The sequence below is a fragment of the Rhinoraja longicauda genome, chromosome 24, assembly GCF_053455715.1.
Source record: "Rhinoraja longicauda isolate Sanriku21f chromosome 24, sRhiLon1.1, whole genome shotgun sequence".
NCBI classification, from domain to species: Eukaryota; Metazoa; Chordata; class Chondrichthyes; order Rajiformes; family Arhynchobatidae; genus Rhinoraja; species Rhinoraja longicauda.
The window spans coordinates 24,220,007-24,239,775 of record NC_135976.1 but is presented as its reverse complement, the minus strand read 5'-3'; the positions used below and the strand labels follow the sequence as shown (position 1 = coordinate 24,239,775).

Sequence of the window (19,769 nt, the reverse complement as noted above, 5' to 3'; positions counted from 1 at the left end):
AGTCTCACCTGCCTGCATTTGGCCCATATCTCTAAACCTGTCCTATCCATGTACCTGTCTAAATGTTTTTAAACGTTGCGATATTACCTGCATCAAATACCTCCTCTGTTCCATACACCACCACCCTTTGTGTGAAAAGGTTACCCCTCAGGTTCCTATTAAATCTTTCTCCCCTTTAACCTTTCCGCTGACTGGATACCACACAACAAAAGCTTTTCACTATACCTCGGTACACATGACAATAAACTAAATTGTAATAAACTAAACTGTAAACCTATGTCTGGTTCTCAATTCCTCGTACTCTGGGCAAGAGAGTCTGTGCATCTACTATATAAATTAGTTATTCCTATTTCATTTATTCGACTGAGTTCAAATGGGTTCCTTTCCAAGAATTCTTTATAATTCTGATTCTCATTTATTCATAGGTGAAACCACGCAACTAGCACTTGTTCCGTTGAGAGCTTCCTCTTGCGATTGCATCATTCCCTGGAATTCAGAGGACGTCAGTTGCCATCAAGCTGGCCTTTTTTGAGTAAGTTGTAGTTTCCTTCTTCCTGCAGTGTGTGTTCGTATTGTGGAAACTCAAAGCAATTAACCAGCAGGTTCCCGGGTGCTATTCATACCTTTTGAGTTGGAAACTAAAGGATGAGTAAGTGCTCTGGGAAAAAGATTTTTAAAACTTTTATCCATCTCATTCGATGATGCTGCTGCCTTGAAGGATCATTGAGCATTTGCACCCTCTGTTCCTTCCTATTCTCCAGGCTCTGACCAGGCATTGTGTATATCCTGTTGTTAATCATCCTTCCAAAATTATCTTTCGGGATTAAGTTCCATCTGGCATCACGGTGCCATTCTTAGTCTGAATAAAAATGATTCGGACACCAATGGATTGTTCTAAAAGTACATCTACTTCATTCCTGCAGGGATAAAGGGGTGGGGATGGGGGAAATCTGCTGCCCTTATCCAACTACTCTAAATGTGGCACTAGTCCATGGAAATTGGTCTTGTTACTGGACTAGCAAGCAGTTTGTATTATAACCCGATGCCTTACAGGCAATGTGTCCACATTTCCATATTATATGTCCATCAAGTCTGTGTCAGCTCACAGAGCAATCCCTGCCACCCTGCACTGATTTTCCCTTTGCTCCACTCTCCCCACATTCCCGTCAAGGCCCCTTCATATTCTGGCGTCCACCCATGCACGAAGGGCAATTTACAGTGGCATTTTAACCCACCGTCCTTGAGACGTTGTAGGAAACTAGAGCACCAGGGAACCAATTCAGTCGCAGGGAAATCGTGCAAACTCCACACAGGCAAGACCAGAGGTCAGGATCGAACCTAGCTGAGAGGCAGCAGCTCGAGTAGCTGTGCCACCGTGTCAGCCACAGGTCTGACACATGTCACCCACAGATACTCCTGCTCTGCTCTCTAATAGATATTCAGCTCTCACAGAACCTTAAGTTGCCAGTGTGATCCAACAATTCTTCGATATATTGTCTTTGCTGCCAGTGTGAGATTAGCACAAGCGTTAAAGGACAGTTGGGCCAGTAACAAACAGCTCATAATACCATCACGGTAACACTGGGACTGTAACTGAGAGAGGAGGAGGATCTGATTGGATGAGGCAGAAGTTGGTGACAATCCTCAAAAAAACACAATATGGAACTGGGACCATGAGTGACATCAGCTGGCATTTATGCTGTAATAAATACAAGGCGGCATTGACACTGAAATAAGAATAAAATGGCTCTGTGGCTGTCATAGAGAGGAGTTGCCATAGAAACAAAATGACACTCTATGACTCTAAGCTGGAACTTGATCTGTAGGGGAAATAAGATGGTAGTATGTTTGTGAAGACATCTCAGACTTTAAGAGAGAGTCAAGCTGGAAGGAAGAGGACTTGGTTTGTAATGAAAGCAAGCTGCATTGGGCTGTAACTGAAACAAAGTAAAGCCAAGACTAAATATCGTCATAGTTCATGCTCAGTCTGTTAGCACTGAGACAATCCTGAGTCGTCTCATCAACAATGAGCCACTTCAATGTCCCTTGGAAAATATTGATAACACATACAAACATTGATGCATTAGTTGGTACCCCTTTGATATATCCCTTTGATAGATGGAGAGCAGAAGAGAATGAAAAGATAAGCCATGTTAAGTTGGAGAGGGTTTGATGAACAGTTTGATAAGGAGAATTGGACATCCCGAAATTCAACAGTAAATGAAAATCAAAGAGCAACACATGCTGGAAATTGAAGTAAAATCAGGAAATGCTGAAAACACTCAGCAGTTCAGACAGCAGCTCTGGAGAGAGAAACAGTTAACCTTTCAGGTTCAGAACACTTACATGAAAAGTAAGAAAGGGAGAAAACAAGTTGGGTTTCTTTAGGCACAGATATGATGGAGAAAGGGTGATTAGAACAAAGGGAATGTGCTTGACAGAGTGAGACCCGAAGACCCAAGGTGGGCGTTAAGGAGCAGTTAAAACAGAAAAAAGGTTATTTATCTGTGTAATGTGTTGCTAATAATAAGGTTGTGGGAAATGTCCAATAGACCAGAATTACATACAAGGCAGCATAGTGATGCACTGGTGGAGCTGCTGCCTTACAGCATCAGAGACAGAGGGTCGGGGTCCTATGGAAGACTGAGTTGAGAAGTCAGTATGAGGCTAGAAGTCAGTGATGAAAGAAAGTTCAGTGGGCAGAATAAGCAGGAGCATGACAGGGAGCTAGGAAGGACAAGTCTTGCAAATCCTGTGGTTACTTTGGCAATTGCCATACCACAGGGTCTGATAATAGACACAAAGTGCAGGAGTAACTCAGCAGGTCAGGCAACATCTCTGGAGAAAAAGGATGGGTGGTGTTTCGGGTCGAGACCCGTTTTCAGACTGAGAGTAGAGGGGAGGGAACCGGAAGTAAGAAAAAGCCAGAACAGAGCAGGACCAGCAACAGATGACCAAGAAAGGGTGGAGCCCATATTGGCCTATTGTTGGCTTGGGAAGAGGTGATGGTGAAGGGATACAAGGATGCGAACAGTGAAACTAGTAGGGTGACTAGGGCAGGGAAGGGGAAGAGGGAGAGAATGCAAGGGTTACTTGTAATGAGGACAACCAAGATTTAAGATGGGTTGTCAGCTGCCCAAGAGAAATATGAGGTGCTGTTCCTCCAATTTACGTGTGGCCTCACTCTGACAGTGGAGGAGGCTCAGAGCAGGAAGGTCAGTATTGGAATGGGAAGGGGTGTTAAAATATTTGGCAACCAGGAGATCGCATAGGCTAATGTGAACTGAGAGTAAATGTTCAGTGAAACGATGTGGGTCTGATAGGTGGCAGAGGAAGAACATAGCAGGGAATTGTGAAGGCAATTATCCCTTTGAAATGCTGAAATAGAGAGGGGAACTTGACATACAGTAAGAGACATATTGATCTGTCGGTTGATGCTGGCTTCGCATCCCTGGTGGTAGTTCTGGTGCATTTGGGAAGTCATCCTGCACTCGTTCTGACACAAAGGTTACTTCAATCAAAATACAACATTTTTTTAGAAAGGAGGGTTTTGCGAAGTTTGGGTTTATTCCATTCAAACACTGTTGAAGCAAGAATACAACCCATATTGTGGGTGGCACGGTGGAGGTGTAGTAGCCTTGCTGCCTTACAGCACCAGAGACCTGGGTTTGATATTGATGTCGGGTGTTGTCTGTATGGTGTTTTTACGTTCTCCCTAGGGTATAGTTTCGAACTAGTGTACGAGTGAACACTGGTTGGCGTGGAGTCAGTGGGCCGAAAGGCCTGTTTCCACACTGTATCTCTAAACTCGCTTGAAGACAAAACCATGTGTGTCTGGTGATGGAATGTGGTGAACCTGGTAGAAATTCCAAAGGATAAAGGAACTGTTTAATATAGAAACTGAGGGGGTGCAAAGTAAGGATCAGGGGACCTTGCTCTGTCCAGGAGGAAATGGGGTGAGAATTGGCGTGCAGGCTAAAGGCTCTGTCCACAATGATAAAAATGCCCCATGTTTCAATAAGAAGGCACTGTGTAGTCAGGCTCATCATCAGAGCAAAGATGATGAAGATAAAGGCACTGGGAGAATTGAATCGAGTCCTTACAGGAGGTAGAGTGGGAGGAAGTATAATCACGAGGGCTGTGGGAATCTTGGGGTCTGTAGTGGATGTTGTGGTGAGTCTATTCCCAGAGATAGAGATGAAGAGATCCTAAGAAGGATGCAAGGCAAGAATGCAGGATCATAGTCCTGGACCTGAAACATTGACTGTTTCTCTCCCCACAGACACTGTCTGACCAGCTGAGTGTTTCCAGCATTAACCAAAAGATTCACCCGATATAAGTGCATCCACTGTGCCTCGGCTTCCAAAATTAATTTGGATTTAATTCACCAGTGCTGTATTTTGGAAGTGGAGCACAGGATGGAAAAGTCAAATACTAGAGCAAATAGCTTCACGGCGAGAGGGGCAAAGTTTAAAGGAGATGTGCAAGGCAAGTTTCTTTACACGAGGATGGTGAGTGCGTGGAATGCACTGATCGGAGTGGTGGTTGAAGTACGTACGTTAGTGGCATTTAAAAGACTTTTGGATAGGCATATGGATATGCAGAGAATGGAGGGATATGGGTTATGTTCAGATAGATAAATGATGGTCCTGGCATCATATTTGGCACATTGTGGGCCAAAGGGTCTGTTCTTGTGCTGTACTGTTCTATGTTCTAATGCAAAGATGGGCCCATATTGCTCTTGTAGTGACGATAACATTCTCACTCTGACGGGTGCCTTCACCAGGGACTGACATGACCCTCACCCATGGGGCATGGGCAGCCCCTTCAGTTAGCGAGGTATGCACATTGCACGTGGTATCCCTCTGGGTGCTCCAGCTTCCTCCCACAACACAAAGAAGTGCTGCTTGATAGTTTAATTGGGCTCTATGAGTTGTCCCTAGTGTGAAGGGCAGCTCACAGCATCTGGTGAAGATTGCTGCTTGGCTTGACTCTGCAGTGTGAGCGGTGAAGTGGAAAGAGAAATTGGCGTCCCGCTCTTCAGAGAAACGTCCCCCACCCAGGGCACACCTGCCCCAATTCCATCTGTGCTCATTCGCTTTCTTTCTGCTTCTATTCTTTTTTAGCTTCTGCATGCCTGCCTGGGCAGGGCTGAAACCAGACACCTGTGTGGGAAGCTCGCCAGAACCCAGCCCTGGTTGCTATTACAACTTTGTTCTCCGGTGTGGCAGCAAATGTCTCAACCTCACTCTCTTGCTGGCGGGGGTCGAGGTGGAGTGGGGAGGGGAGTTAGGGCTGATAGAGGGAGGCTTGTGTTGGATGGAGCACTCTAACTCTGACTGCAGGAATCTCCTATTTTCCACCGGAATTGTTGCAATTTGCACTTTTGTATGATTCTGCTTGTCTATGGTACGAGTTTGGAGAAACAAGGAACTGCAGATGTTGGCTTACACCAAAGGACACAAAGTGCTAGAGTGACTCAACCGGTCAGGCAGCATGGTTAGGTGTTGTTTTGGATTGGGATCCTTCTTCGGACTCTGATTGCTTTCTCCAAACACAAACCAACTGGAGAAAGCAACCCTGATGTACATACGTAGAGAGACAGAGCCCGGAAATGCCAGGCCACCGTGCACGCCAGCTATCAAGCACTCTAATCCCACACTGAACACATTTTATTTTCACAACATTCCCATCAACTCTCAGATTCTACCACCCATCTTCGCAGTGAGAATGATTAACAATGACCAATTCACCCACCAGCCCACACATCTTTGCGATGTGCGAAGAAATCCACTCTGTCACAGGGAGAACGTGCAAACTCCATGCAGCCAGTACCAAAAGTTAGGATCCAACCCCCATGTCTCTGGAACTGTGTGGCAGCAGCTCTACCAGCTTTGCCACTATTCCACCTTGTGAAAATAGTCATCAACTACCATCCGGAACAGTACGTAGTGGAGGACCTGCCAAACAGCTAAGAACGAAGATCCTAGAGCTTTATCCGGCAATAGCAAAGGCTTGGTACAGGCAGCCCTGGTTATGTAAAGATTCCCTTCCTGAGAAATCTCCCTCAGCCAGAAATGTCAATTTTCTAGAGTTACCAATATCGTATCACTCTACATACACTTACTATAATCCATTCATTCCGCGAGAGTGTAGCTCAATAATGGAATTGATGGGAATGTGTTAAGTCGAGTTTATTGTCATATGCACAACTAGTAAGAAGTTCTGATACAATGAAAATCTTCCGTGCAGCAACATCACAGGTACATAAACTGAAACAGCACACAAAAACATAAATTGTACATAGATTATACAAAAAAGATTGTGCACAGCAAAATAACATGAGTCCAAAAATGTACCATTAGAAAACAAGCCTGTGGTAGTGCAAGAGATGGTCCATCGGCTTCCATTGCCAAGGTAGGGTTAGGCGTGCAGATTAGTTCAAAAACCTGATGGATGTAGGAAAGTAATCGTTCATGAACCTCGTGGTATGGACTTCAGGCTTCTGTCCCACCTGCCTGAGGGTAGCAGTGAGAACAAGGTATGGGCAGGATGGTGGGGCTCCTTAATGATAAATGCCATCTTCTTGAGGCAGCTCCTCGTGTTGATCCTATTGATGGTGGACAGGGCTGCTTCTGTTATAGATGATGGATCTCGATGAGTCCACCACTCTCGGCATGAGTTACAGTAAAAAAATTGTGGACGAATAAGATAGATCTATGTGATGGCAATAGACTTGATGGGCCAAATGACCTTCCTCAATGTCATAAGGAAATATGAAAATAAGAAATGCTCATGACTGAGGGGTGGAAGGAGAGGAAGTTGTAGACTGCAGAAAGAATGCCAAAGAGGAGGAGTAAGGAGGAAATGACGTGGGTTGGATACGGCAGGAAGTAAATGGAGAGTCAGGAGCAGAATGGTAGAGAGAATGGAGAAGAGAGGAGGAGAAGCGAAATGTGAAGAAAGAATAGGGGAGGGTGGAGAGGAAAGATGATGAAATGTGAACAGAGGAAGTAATGAGAGAAGAGCAGTGAAAGGAGGAGGAAACAGCAGGGCTCGGGTCTAAGGCCCAGGCAGGATGTGGCACAGGAAATTCAGCTAAGCTTTACACCACCACTCATCACAAATTGTTCAACCAAAGCAGGTAGTGAGAGTGACCCAGCGTTGCAACAGCTGGCGCCTGATCTGCACCCCGAAAGAGGCACCCTCGGCCAGAGTGGGATGGGAAGAGAGGGGGGCAGCTTATCACTCCAAATCCCACTGCCTCTCCCAATCCCTCTTACTCAAAACTAGAGTTCAGTCATAAAGTCTTGGGGTCAAATAGCAGAGACGGTTTTCTAACCATCTCTTCCATGCTGATCAATAAGTGTCCATTTCCCACTACTTGGTCCGTAGCCTTCCAAGTGTTGGCGATTGGAGTACTCATCGAGATCATTCTTAAGCTCAACTATATGAACACCCTTGGAGTCCACTCCTTGAACTACCACCCCATTGTAACACGGGGGTTGCTGTGTTACCGGTGATTCGTTCCGTGGATTGGAAGTACATACTAAGATGGGTGTTCAGGAGCTGTGCCAGTCAGGAGCTCGAGCAAAGTTGGTAAACCAATATAATAATATAATATTCATTTATTGTCATTGCAACGAGTACAACGAAATTAAAAAAATAGCCAATCCTGACGGTGCGTACAAACATATATGCAATAAATGCAAAAACAAATAAATACATAAATACAATTAAATACAATTATATTAAGTACAAGATTTTTTAACGGTGTTGCCTAGTGCAAAGGTAGTGTTCAGTTCTCGTATGGCCCTGGGGTAAAAACTGTTCTTAAGTCTGTTTGTTCGGGATTTGATCGACCTGAAACGTCGACCAGAGGGCAGATGAACAAACAGACGGTGGCCGGGGTGGGATGGATCTTTTATTATTTTGCCTGCTGTACTGAGGCAGCGTAGGCTGAACAGGTGCTCCAGGGAGGGCAGTGAGCAGCCGATGATCTTCTGGGCCGTCGTGATGACCCTCTGAAGGGCCTTCCTGTCCTTTTCTGAGCAGCTGGCATACCATGTGGTTATACAGTATGCCAGCACACTCTCGATGGAGCAGCGATAGAAGGACAACATGAGCTTCTCCTGCAGGTTGGTTTTCCTGAGGATCCTCAGGAAGTGGAGTCTCTGCTGTGCCTTCTTTACTGTGGTGATGGTGTTGGTAGACCAGGTAAGATCCTCTGCGATGTGCGTACCCAGGAACCTGAAAGCTGGTACCCTTTCCACACAGACCCCATTGATGTAGAGTGGGTCGTAATCTCCACTGGTTTTTCTAAAGTCAATTATAAGTTTCTTTGTTTTGGAGGAGTTCAGGACCAGATTGTTCACTGAACACCATGCTGCCAGCCTTTGGATTTCATCCCTATAGGCTGTCTCATCTCCTTCTGAGATGAGTCCAACCACAGTCGTGTCATCCGCGAACTTGATGATGGTGTTGGTGGGATGGGTGGGGGCGCAGTCGTGAGTGTAGAGGGAGTAAAGGATGGGGCTCAACACACAGCCCTGTGGTGAGCCGGTGCTCAGTGTAATGGTGGAGGAGAGGTGAGGGCCTATTTTGACGGTCTGGGGGCGGTTGGTCAGGAAGTCCTTGATCCATTGGCAGATGGTTTGGGAAAATCCAAGGTCGGAAAGTTTGGTGACCAGTCTGCTCGGGATGACCGTGTTAAAGGCAGAGCTGAAGTCGAGGAAGAGCATCCTCACATAGCTCCCCACATAACTCCAGCCCTCCCACACTTCCTCAGAGAATGCAAGAGTTAGTGTCAACCCCCAGACTGAGAAACAAAAACTTCAAAGGGAGGATGTTATTTGGTTTTCAGGGATCCCAATAGGGAGCATTAATGTGAAAATGGAGAGGCAACCAGGTCCTGAAAAAATGTGCAGGATTGAAGCAGGTTACTGAGAAATGGTGATCGATTGAAGTGTAAACTCTGTTTCTCTATCAGGAGGTGCTGCCTGACTTACTGAGCATTTTCTGGCTTTGTCTCAGGTTTGCAACATCTGCAAGTTTTGTTTTGAGATAGAGAGCTGCTTGATTAGGAGGAAAGTATGCAGGGTTAAGGGGAGAGAATCAGATGGACATCAGCAGTGGGAAGAAACCGAGGCACAGACCATCCTCGTGTCCCGCCTGTCGCCACAGAATCTACTGTCCGTACCTCGGACAATGGAGTCACCCACTACTATGGCTCATGCAGACTTCGGTCTCCCCGGTCGAGTTTCCTTGCCTGGATTAGAGCCACCGACCTGTCCGCTGCTCGGACTGGAAGCGTCTTCTGCCCCAACAGCTCCCAAGAGGGTGTACCTGTTTGCAATAGGCACAGCCACGGGGTCTCCTGTAGTCCACGTTCGCTCCCCCCTGAAACGGTCTCCCACCTTCGCTCGACCTGGACCCTTGGCGTGACAGCCTCGCAGTAGGTCCTGTCCAGGAAACTCCCGCATTCCCGGATGGCCCTGAGGTCTTCCAGCTGCCTTTCCAACTCCGCCACACTTCCATTCAGGAGCCGCACCTGGACACAGTTCTTGCAGGTGTAGCTCCCAGAAGCTCCAGCGGTGTCCCTACCTTCCCACATCCTGCAGGAAACACACTGCACCAACTTGTCCGCCATTACTTCAGAGAAGTAAAAAACAATTCAGGCTCAAAAACAAGCGTAACCTCCTCACCTCAGCCAAAGACTCGCAGCCAAAGACTCGCACTTTTCTCACAGGGCACTTCGCTCGACAGGGCCGCACCCTATGTGCGTCTTGCTTATATCAGTCACTAAATTACTTAATTGGCCAATTTACCAAACCTCTACTTTAATTAATCAACCAATCCAGGTACTCACTTCTATACTGTCTTCCTGACAAACTTGGATTTATGCACTTTTCTGACTGACTACAAATGGACTCTTGGCGCTCTTTTTAAACTGCCTTTACACACAGCAATTAACACTTACTTTGCTCTCAGCCAACTGTCTTCCTTGCTCTGTTCCCGACCTTTTCTGACGAGAAGAGGGGTGAAATGTAAAAACAGATGGAGGGCTATAGGTGAAAAGAGGCAGGTGGGATAGGGGAAGAGGAGGCGGGGAGAGGCAGGTGTTCAGGCAAAACAAAAGAGTGAGTGGGGGTATTTTAGGCAGTTCAAAGTAAAGTGAGACTAATGGACATGGTGCCTGGGAGAGTACAAGAGGACAGTGAGTACACACAACTTTGAGGTAACAAAATCCTCAAACTGAAGGAGCAAAAAATACCTGTGGTTTTCCAATGCCTGTGTTCGATTGTGTTTCGCACAACATGTTCATTCTTGAATCTAATTTCAACATCCAAAAAAAATGCTTAAATTGCAAGGATTTATTTTACTTTTAATACTATTTGATCGTCCACGTGAATCTTGGAAGCATTGGAAGGTGAGGTTCAATGCACAAAATCATGGGTGCCGATTTATTCTGTGACATCTCACCAATTGAATAATAATTCGTGAGACAATCACATCACGCATTGAATAATAATTCAGAATTCCCAGATTTCAGAATTATCAAATCTGCAGATTGAATGCCATAAATTCACCAATGATTGTGGTGCTCTGAAACTGAATATCATCAAATTAAACAGATTACTTAATCACAGTCAATTTTTAAATAACATCCCATATTACTTATCAAACAGAACCATACAGTGAAGGACACAAAGTGCTTGAGTAACTCGTGTGTAAGAAGGAACTGCAGATGCTGGTTTACACTGGAAATAGACACAAAATGCTGGAGAAACTCAGCAAGTCAGGCAGCATCTCTGGAGAAGAGGAATATGTGACATCTCGGGCCGAGACTCTTCATCAGACCGTCTGCTGAAGGGTCTCGACCCGAGATGTCACCTATTCCACTTCTCCAGAGATGCTGCCCGACTTGCTGAGTTTCTCCAGCATTTTGTGTCTGCTTGAGTAACTCAGTGGGCAGACAGCATGTGGAGAACATGGATAGGTGATGTTTCGGGTAGGGACCCTTCGTCTGAAGTTCTCCAGAGATACTGCCTGACCTGCTGAGTTGCTCCAGCACTTTGTGCCCTTGTGTTTAAACCAGCATCTGCAGTTCCTTGTTTCTACAGAACCATACAGTGGATGTAACCAAGCATGTTGTGGTTATTGTACTCACGTGCAAAGTCTACAGAAAGCCTCAAATAAATTATTTCTCATATTTCGTCTCACTGCAGGAGGTCGTTTAGCCCATCAAGTCTGTGCTGGCTCTCATAGCATTCTCCACATATTCCACTAACCTGTTCTCTCTCACATCCCCCTTGCCCCCCCCCCCCCCCCCCCCCCCCCCCCACTTCTTTCCAATTCCCCTGCCACCCATTACACTTGGGGCTATTCACAATGGAGAATTAACCTTTTGCCAGAGGGTAGTGAATCTGTGGAATTCATTGGCACAGATGGCTGTGGAGGCCAGGTCTTCGGGTATTTTTTAAACAAAGATTGACTGGTTCATGATCAATAGGGGTGCCAAGATTTATGGGGAGAAGGCAGGAGAATGTGGTTGAGAGGAAAGACAATCAGCCATGATTGAATGGTGGAGTAGACTTGATGGGCTAAATGGCCTAATTCTGCTCCCACGACTTAGGAACTTATAATTATGAACTTCTGAACCTACCAACCTGCATGTCCTTGGGATGTGGGAGGAAATCCAAGGGGAGAATGTGCAAACTCTGCGCAGACAGGATTGAACCTGGGTCTCTGGAATTGGGATGCAGCGTCTTTACCAGTTACACCATTGTGCCTCTAGTGCAGCCAACCAGAATGAAGTGGAAGCTGGTTGAAACTCGAGCCAGACCATTTAGGGGATGAAATACTTCCTAACGCAAAGCAGAACGGATATCTTAAACTTCCTCCTACACAATGCTGATGAGTGGAGAGGAGAAGTGGTGAATGAAGAGTTTCGATAAATGTATCTTCAACCAAAGGATACAAAGTTAAGGGGAATATATATATATATATATATATGATACATACAGCTGTGAAATTGGAGGGGAGCTTGGAATGTGGGACAGAGGAAGGGATCAGGAGGTGGAAAGGGGGCTTGGGGTGCAGGGGACAGGCCAGAGAAACACCCCCTTCAAAGGTGCCAACAAGACCAAACAGTGTGACTGTTGTAATATTTACAAACAATGCCGTACATGATTCATTAATGGAATGTAACAAAGTGCAAATGCAAATAAGTCAAGTCAAGTCAAGTCAATTTTATTTGTATAGCACATTTAAAAACAACCCACGTTGACCAAAGTGCTGTACATTTGATTAGGTGCCAATAGAAAAAAAATGAAAACATACAGTAGCACGCAAACAGTTCACAGCGCCTCCTCAATGAGCCTCAAACGCTAGGGAGTAGAAATATGTTTTGAGCCTGGACTTAAAGGAGTCGATGGAGGGGGCAGTTCTGATGGGGAGAGGGATGCTGTTCCACAGTCTAGGAGCTGCAACCGCAAAAGCGCGGTCACCCCTGAGTTTAAGCCTAGACCGCGGGATAGTGAATAGCACCAAGTCGGCCGATCTGAGGGACCTGGAGTTAGAGAGGGGGGTTAGAAGATTTTTGATGTAGGGGGGGGAGTGTCCATTTAGGGCTTTATACGTGAATAGGAGGAGCTTGAAGTTGATTCTGTACCGTACAGGGAGTCAGTGGAGAGAGGCCAGAATCGGGGTGATGTGGTCCCTTTTACGGGTACCCGTCAGGAGTCTCGCTGCGGCGTTTTGGACCAGTTGCAGGCGGGACAGGGAAGATTGGCTGATCCCAGTGTATAGGGAGTTGCAGTAGTCTAGGCGGGAGGAAATGAAAGCGTGAATGATTTTTTCTGTGTCGTCGAATTGGAGGAAAGGTTTGATTTTAGCTATGGTTCGAAGTTGGAAGAAGCTGGCTTTTACCACAGCGTTGACTTGCTTATCAAATTTTAATGCAGAGTCAAATATCATGCCGAGGTTTTTGACATGCGGTTTGACTAGGCAGGATAGGCTTCCAAGACTGCCTGTTATCAATTTGATGGAGTCGGGGGGGGCCGAATAGGATGACCTCAGACTTGCTCTCATTTAATTGGAGGAAGTTCCGTGCCATCCAACATGTTATGTCCTCAAGGCAGTGTAAGAGGCTGTTTAAATTTGACTGGTTGTTGGGTTTCAGGGGGAGGTAAAGCTGAGTGTCATCGGCATAGCAGTGGAAAGAAATGCCGTGCCTTTGAATGATTTGGCCAAGGGGGAGAGAAGAGAATGGGGCCTAGGATGGAGCCTTGTGGAACTCCGCAGGAGAGGCTAGCTGGAGCAGAGGAGCAGAGGAATAACTGCCTATGTTGATGGCGAAACTCCTATCTTTGAGGTACGAAGCGAACCAGCTCAGGGCAGTGCCATCAATGCCAACCGCGTACCGGAGACGGTCAATAAGGATGGTGTGGTCCACTGTATCGAACGCTGCGCTGAGGTCGAGAAGGAGCAGGATTGCACAGTCGCCGGTGTCGATGGCGAGAAGCAGGTCGTTGTGTACCTTCAACAAGGCAGACTCTGTGCTGTGGTGGGCTCTGAAACCTGACTGGAAACTTTCCAGGATGGTGTATTGGTGCAGGTAGGGCACTAATTGGTTTAGGATTGCCTTTTCAAGGACTTTTGACAGGAATGGCAGTTTGGAAATGGGTCTGTAGTTGCTAGGCAAGGTGGGGTCTAGGTTAGGTTTTTTCAGTAGGGGCTGGACCACCGCGTGCTTGAAACTGGTTGGAACAGTGCCAGTGGCCAGAGAACTGTTGATAATAGAGAGGATGCTGGGACCGGCTATTGCAATGACATCCTTCAGAAGGGCAGTGGGGGCTGGATCAAGTAAGTGTCTGGCTGCAATGCACAAACAAAACTTCCCATCAGAATCAGATGTTTTGTGCTCCTCTGGCCCTTATCCCTCATCCCAACCCTCCTCTCCATTCTCCTGACCCCTTTCCCCTCTCTCCCATTCCAATCTCCCTCCAACTCCTATTCCATTCACACCCCGTGAGCTCTTGGATTGGGTGTATTTAGCCACAACATAGAGTGCAGGTGTACATAAAGTGCTGGAGTAAGTCAGCAGCATCTCTGGAGAACATGAATAGGTGATGTATAAGAAAATAACTGCAGATGCTGGTACAAATCGATTTATTCACAAAATGCTGGAGTAACTCAGCAGGTCAGGCAGCATCTCGGGAGAGAAGGAATGGGTGACGTTTCGGGTCGAGACCCTTCTTCAGACTGATGTCGGGGGTGGGACAAAGGAAGGATATAGGTGGAGACAGGAAGATAGAGGGAGATCTGGGAAGGAGGAGGGGAAGGGAGGGACAGAGGAGCTATCTGAAGTTGGAGAAGTCAACGTTCATACCACCGGGCCGCAAACTGCCCAGGCGAAATATGAGGTGCTGCTCCTCCAATTTCCGGCGGGCCTCACTATGGCACTGGAGGAGGCCCATGACAGAGAGGTCAGACTGGGAATGGGAGGGGGAGTTGAAGTGCTGGGCCACCGGGAGATCAGTGGCGTTAATGCGGACCGAGCGCAGGTGTTCAGCGAAGCGATCGCCGAGCCTGCGCTTGGTTTCGCCGATATAGATGAGTTGACATCTAGAGCAGCGGATGCAATAGATGAGGTTGGAGGAGGTGCAGGTGAACCTCTGTCTCACCTGGAAAGAATGTTTGGGTCCTTTGATGGAGTTGAGGGGGGAGGTAAAGGGACAGGTGTTGCATCTCGTGCGGTTGCACCGCACTTCTTCTTCCCACCCGGTCCCCTGCAAAAAGTCTATCCCCTACTCCCAATTCCTCCGTCTACGCCGCATCTGTGCCCGGGATGAGGTGTTTCAGACTAGGGCTTCCGAGATGTCCTCGTTTTTCAGAAAACGGGGCTTCCCCTCCTCCATTATAGATGAGGCTCTCACTAGGGTCTCTTCTACATCCCGCAGCTCCGCTCTTGCTCCCCATCCCCCCACTCGCAACAAGGACAGGATCCCCCTCGTTCTCACCTTCCACCCCACCAGCCAGCGGATCCAACATATCATCCACCAACATTTCCGTCACCTACAACAGGACCCCACCACTGGCCATATCTTCCCATCCCCTCCCCTCTCTGCATTCCGCAGAGACCGTTCCCTCCGCAACTCCCTGGTCCACTCGTCCCTTCCTACCCAAACCACCCTAACCCCGGGCACTTTCCCTTGCAACCGCACGAGATGCAACACCTGTCCCTTTACCTCCCCCCTCAACTCCATCAAAGGACCCAAACATTCTTTCCAGGTGAGACAGAGGTTCACCTGCACCTCCTCCAACCTCATCTATTGCATCCGCTGCTCTAGATGTCAACTCATCTATATCGGCGAAACCAAGCGCAGGCTCGGCGATCGCTTCGCTGAACACCTGCGCTCGGTCCGCATTAACGCCACTGATCTCCCGGTGGCCCAGCACTTCAACTCCCCCTCCCATTCCCAGTCTGACCTCTCTGTCATGGGCCTCCTCCAGTGCCATAGTGAGGCCCGCCGGAAATTGGAGGAGCAGCACCTCATATTTCGCCTGGGCAGTTTGCGGCCCGGTGGTATGAACGTTGACTTCTCCAACTTCAGATAGCTCCTCTGTCCCTCCCTTCCCCTCCTCCTTCCCAGATCTCCCTCTATCTTCCTGTCTCCACCTATATCCTTCCTTTGTCCCACCCCCGACATCAGTCTGAAGAAGGGTCTCGACCCGAAAAGTCACCCATTCCTTCTCTCCCGAGATGCTGCCTGACCTGCTGAGTTACTCCAGCATTTTGTGAATAAATGAATAGGTGATGTTCTGGGTCAGGACCATTTGGAACCTATCTATGTTCACCTGCTGAGTTACTCCAGCACTTTGTGTCCTTTTGTGTATTAAACAGCACCTGCAGCTCCTTGTTTCTACAGAATGCGGATGAGCAGGCAGTCACAATCCTCCTTACAGAAGCAGATCCTCCACCCCATGGAGTCCATGTTAACTATCAACCATTAACACTCGTCCCATTTTATTCTGTCCGACCCAAGCAGAAAACAAAGCGCTGGGGGAACTCAGCGGACCAGGCGGCATTTGTGGGGGGGAAATGTACAGACGAGACGGGTTTAGTCAGGGGTTGGTGAATCTGTGGAATTCATTGCCACAGGCGGCTGTGGAGGCCAAGTTATCGGGTAATTCTGGCGGTCACGGTGGCGCAGCGGTAGAGTTGCTGCCTGACAGCACTCACAGCGCCGGAGACCCGGGTTCGATCCCGACGACGGGTGCTGTCTGTATGGAGTTTGTACGTTCTCCCCGTGACCTGCATGGGTTTTCTCCGAGATCTTCGGTTTCCTCCCACATTCCAAAGACGTACAGGTATGTAGGTTAATTGGCCCGGTAAATTGTCCCTAGTGGGTATGGGATAGTGTTAGTGTGCGGGGATCGCTGGTCGGTGTGGACCCAGTGGGCCGAAATGGCCTGTTTCCGCGCTGTATCTCTAAACTAATTTTAAGGCACAGATTGACAGATTCTTGATTAGTCAGGAGTTATGGGGAGAAGGCAGGAGAAGATTGTTGAGAGAGAAAGATATATCAGCCACGATTGAATGGCAGAGTAGACTTGATGGACCGAATGGCCTAATTCTGCTCCTATAACTTAAGAACAACGGTTTGGGTCCAGTGGATCAATAGACAATAGACAATAGGTGCAGGAGTAGGCCATTCAGCCCTTCGAGCCAGCACCGCCATTCAATGCGATCATGGCTGATCACTCTCAATCAGTACCCCGTTCCTGCCTTCTCCCCATACCCCCTCACTCCGCTATCCTTAAGAGCTCTATCCAGCTCTCTCTTGAAAGCATCCAACGAACTGGCCTCCACTGCCTTCAGAGGCAGAGAATTCCACACTTTCACCACTCTCTGACTGAAAACGTTCTTCCTCATCTCCGTTCTAAATGGCCTACCCCTTATTCTTAAACTGTGGCCCCTTGTTCTGGACTCCCCCAACATTGGGAACATGTTTCCTGCCTCTAATGTGTCCAATCCCCTAATTATCTTATATGTTTCAATAAGATCCCCCCTCATCCTTCTAAATTCCAGTGTATACAAGCCCAATCGCTCCAGCCTTTCAACATACGACAGTCCCGCCATTCCGGGAATTAACCTAGTGAACCTACGCTGCACGCCCTCCATAGCAAGAATATCCTTCCTCAAATTTGGAGACCAAAACTGCACACAGTACTCCAGGTGCGGTCTCACCAGGGCCCAGTACAACTGTAGAAGGACCTCTTTGCTCCTATACTCAACTCCTCTTGTTACGAAGGCCAACATTCCATTGGCTTTCTTCACTGCCTGCTGTACCTGCATGCTTCCTTTCATTGACTGATGCACTAGGACACCCAGATCTCGTTGAACTCCCCCTCCTCCTAACTTGACACCATTCAGATAATAATCTGCCTTTCTATTCTTACTTCCAAAGTGAATAACCTCACACTTATCTACATTAAACTGCATCTGCCATGTATCCGCCCACTCACACAACCTGTCCAAGTCACCCTGCAGCCTTATTGCATCTTCCTCACAATTCACACTACCCCCCAGCTTAGTATCATCTGCAAATTTGCTAATGGTACTTTTAATCCCTTCGTCTAAGTCATTAATGTATATCGTAAATAGCTGGGGTCCCAGCACCGAACCTTGCGGTACCCCACTGGTCACTGCCTCCCATTCCGAAAGGGACCCATTTATCCCCACTCTTTGCTTTCTGTCTGTCAACCAATTTTCTATCCATGTCAGTACCCTATCCCCAATACCATGTGCCCTAATTTTGCCCACTAATCTCCTGTGTGGGACCTTGTCGAAGGCTTTCTGAAAGTCGAGGTACACCACATCCACTGACTCTCCCCTGTCAATTTTCATAGTTACATCCTCAAAAAATTCCAGTAGATTTGTCAAGCATGATTTCCCCTTCGTAAATCCATGCTGACTCGGAATGATCCCGTTACTGCTATCCAAATGCTCAGCAATTTCGTCTTTTATAATTGACTCCAGCATCTTCCCCACCACTGATGTCAGACTAACTGGTCTATAATTACCCATTTTCTCTCTCCCTCCTTTCTTAAAAAGTGGGGTAACATTTGCTATCCTCCAATCCACCGGAACTGATCCTGAATCTATAGAACATTGAAAAATGATCTCCAATGCTTCCACTATTTCTAGGGCCACCTCCTTAAGTACCCTGGGATGCAGACCATCAGGCCCTGGGGATTTATCAGCCTTCAGTCCCATCAGTCTACCCAAAACCATTTCCTGCCTAATGTGGATTTCCTTCAGTTCCTCCATCACCCTAGGTTCTCCGGCCCCTAGAACATTTGGGAGATTGTGTGTATCTTCCTCAGTGAAGACAGATCCAAAGTAACGGTTTAACTCGTCTGCCATTTCTTTGTTCCCCATAATAAATTCCCCTGCTTCTGTCTTCAAGGGACCCACATTTGCCTTGACTATTTTTTTCCTCTTCACGTACCTAAAAAAACTTTTGCTATCCTCCTTTATATTATTGGCTAGTTTACCCTCGTACCTCATCTTTTCTCCCCGTATTGCCTTTTTAGTTAACTTTTGTTGCTCTTTAAAAGAGTCCCAATCCTCTGTCTTCCCACTCTTCTTTGCTATGTTATACTTCCTCTCCTTAATTTTTATGCTGTCCCTGACTTCCCTTGTCAGCCACAGGTGTCTCTTACTCCCCTTAGAGTCTTTCCGCCTCTTTGGAATAAATTGATCCTGCAACCTCTGCATTATTCCCAGGAATACCTGCCATTGCTGTTCTACCGTCTTCCCTGCTAGGGCCTCCTTCCAGTCAATTTTGGCCAGCTCCTGCCTCATGCCTCTGTAATCCCCTTTGCTATACTGTAATACCGACACTTCCGATTTTCCCTTCTGCCTTTCCATTTGCAGAGTAAAACTTATCATGTTGTGATCACTGCCTCCTAATGGCTCTTTTACCTCTAGTCCCCTTATCAGATCAGGATCATTACACAACACTAAATCCAGAATTGCCTTCTCCCTGGTAGGCTCCAGTACAAGCTGTTCTAAGAATCCATCTCGAAGGCATTCTACAAATTCTCTTTCCTGGGGTCCATTTCCAACCTGATTTTCCCAGTCTACCTGCATGTTGAAATCTCCCATAACCACCGTAGCATTACATTTTTGACAAGCCAATTTTATCTCCTGATTCAACTTCCTGATCCCAAGATGAAATATCATCTGTCCATTTTCCTCCACAGATGCTGCCTGGCCCATTGAGTTGCTTCAGCGGTTTGCTTTTTGCTCCGGATTTCTGCATCTGCCATCTTTTCCTGTCCCCGTCAACTCTACCCCACCCATCTACCCCGGACACCATTATCACTGCACACATCTTGCACACAAGGAGCAATTTACAACCTGCCCACCTTGTCTTTGGCATGAGGGAGGTAACCAGGGATAGCCCGCAAAATGTGGACATTTGAATCCAGCGTGCTGCCGTGAAGTGGGATTCGATGCACAAGCGACTGTATTTGTTTTGCTGGCGAAATAAATATCATTTGAATATGTTGACTGCTTTCTACTTTAAACTGGATTGCAGAATCGACTGTAGTGGGAAACGTTCCTTCCCATCCCATCCCGTCCCGTCCCGTCCCGCCCCGCCCCGCCGGAGTTCAGTCCTGGGGACGATGGATGGCACATTTTAAATGTTAGTCCCATATGTTGCATTCACGTCTCACGTCTTATTATTGTAGGT

General features: G+C 47.3%; 1 protein-coding gene across 1 annotated transcript in view; it reads left to right on the top strand.

The window, feature by feature from the left end:
* The first annotated feature begins 477 nt into the window (after positions 1-477).
* LOC144605483 (DENN domain-containing protein 2D-like) overlaps positions 478-19,769 on the top strand; it is a 61,822-nt gene continuing 42,530 nt past the window's right edge. Inside the window, exon 1 of the mRNA XM_078420793.1 lies at positions 478-532. The gene's annotated coding sequence lies outside the window, so the exon portion shown is untranslated. The remainder of the gene's footprint in view (positions 533-19,769) is intronic.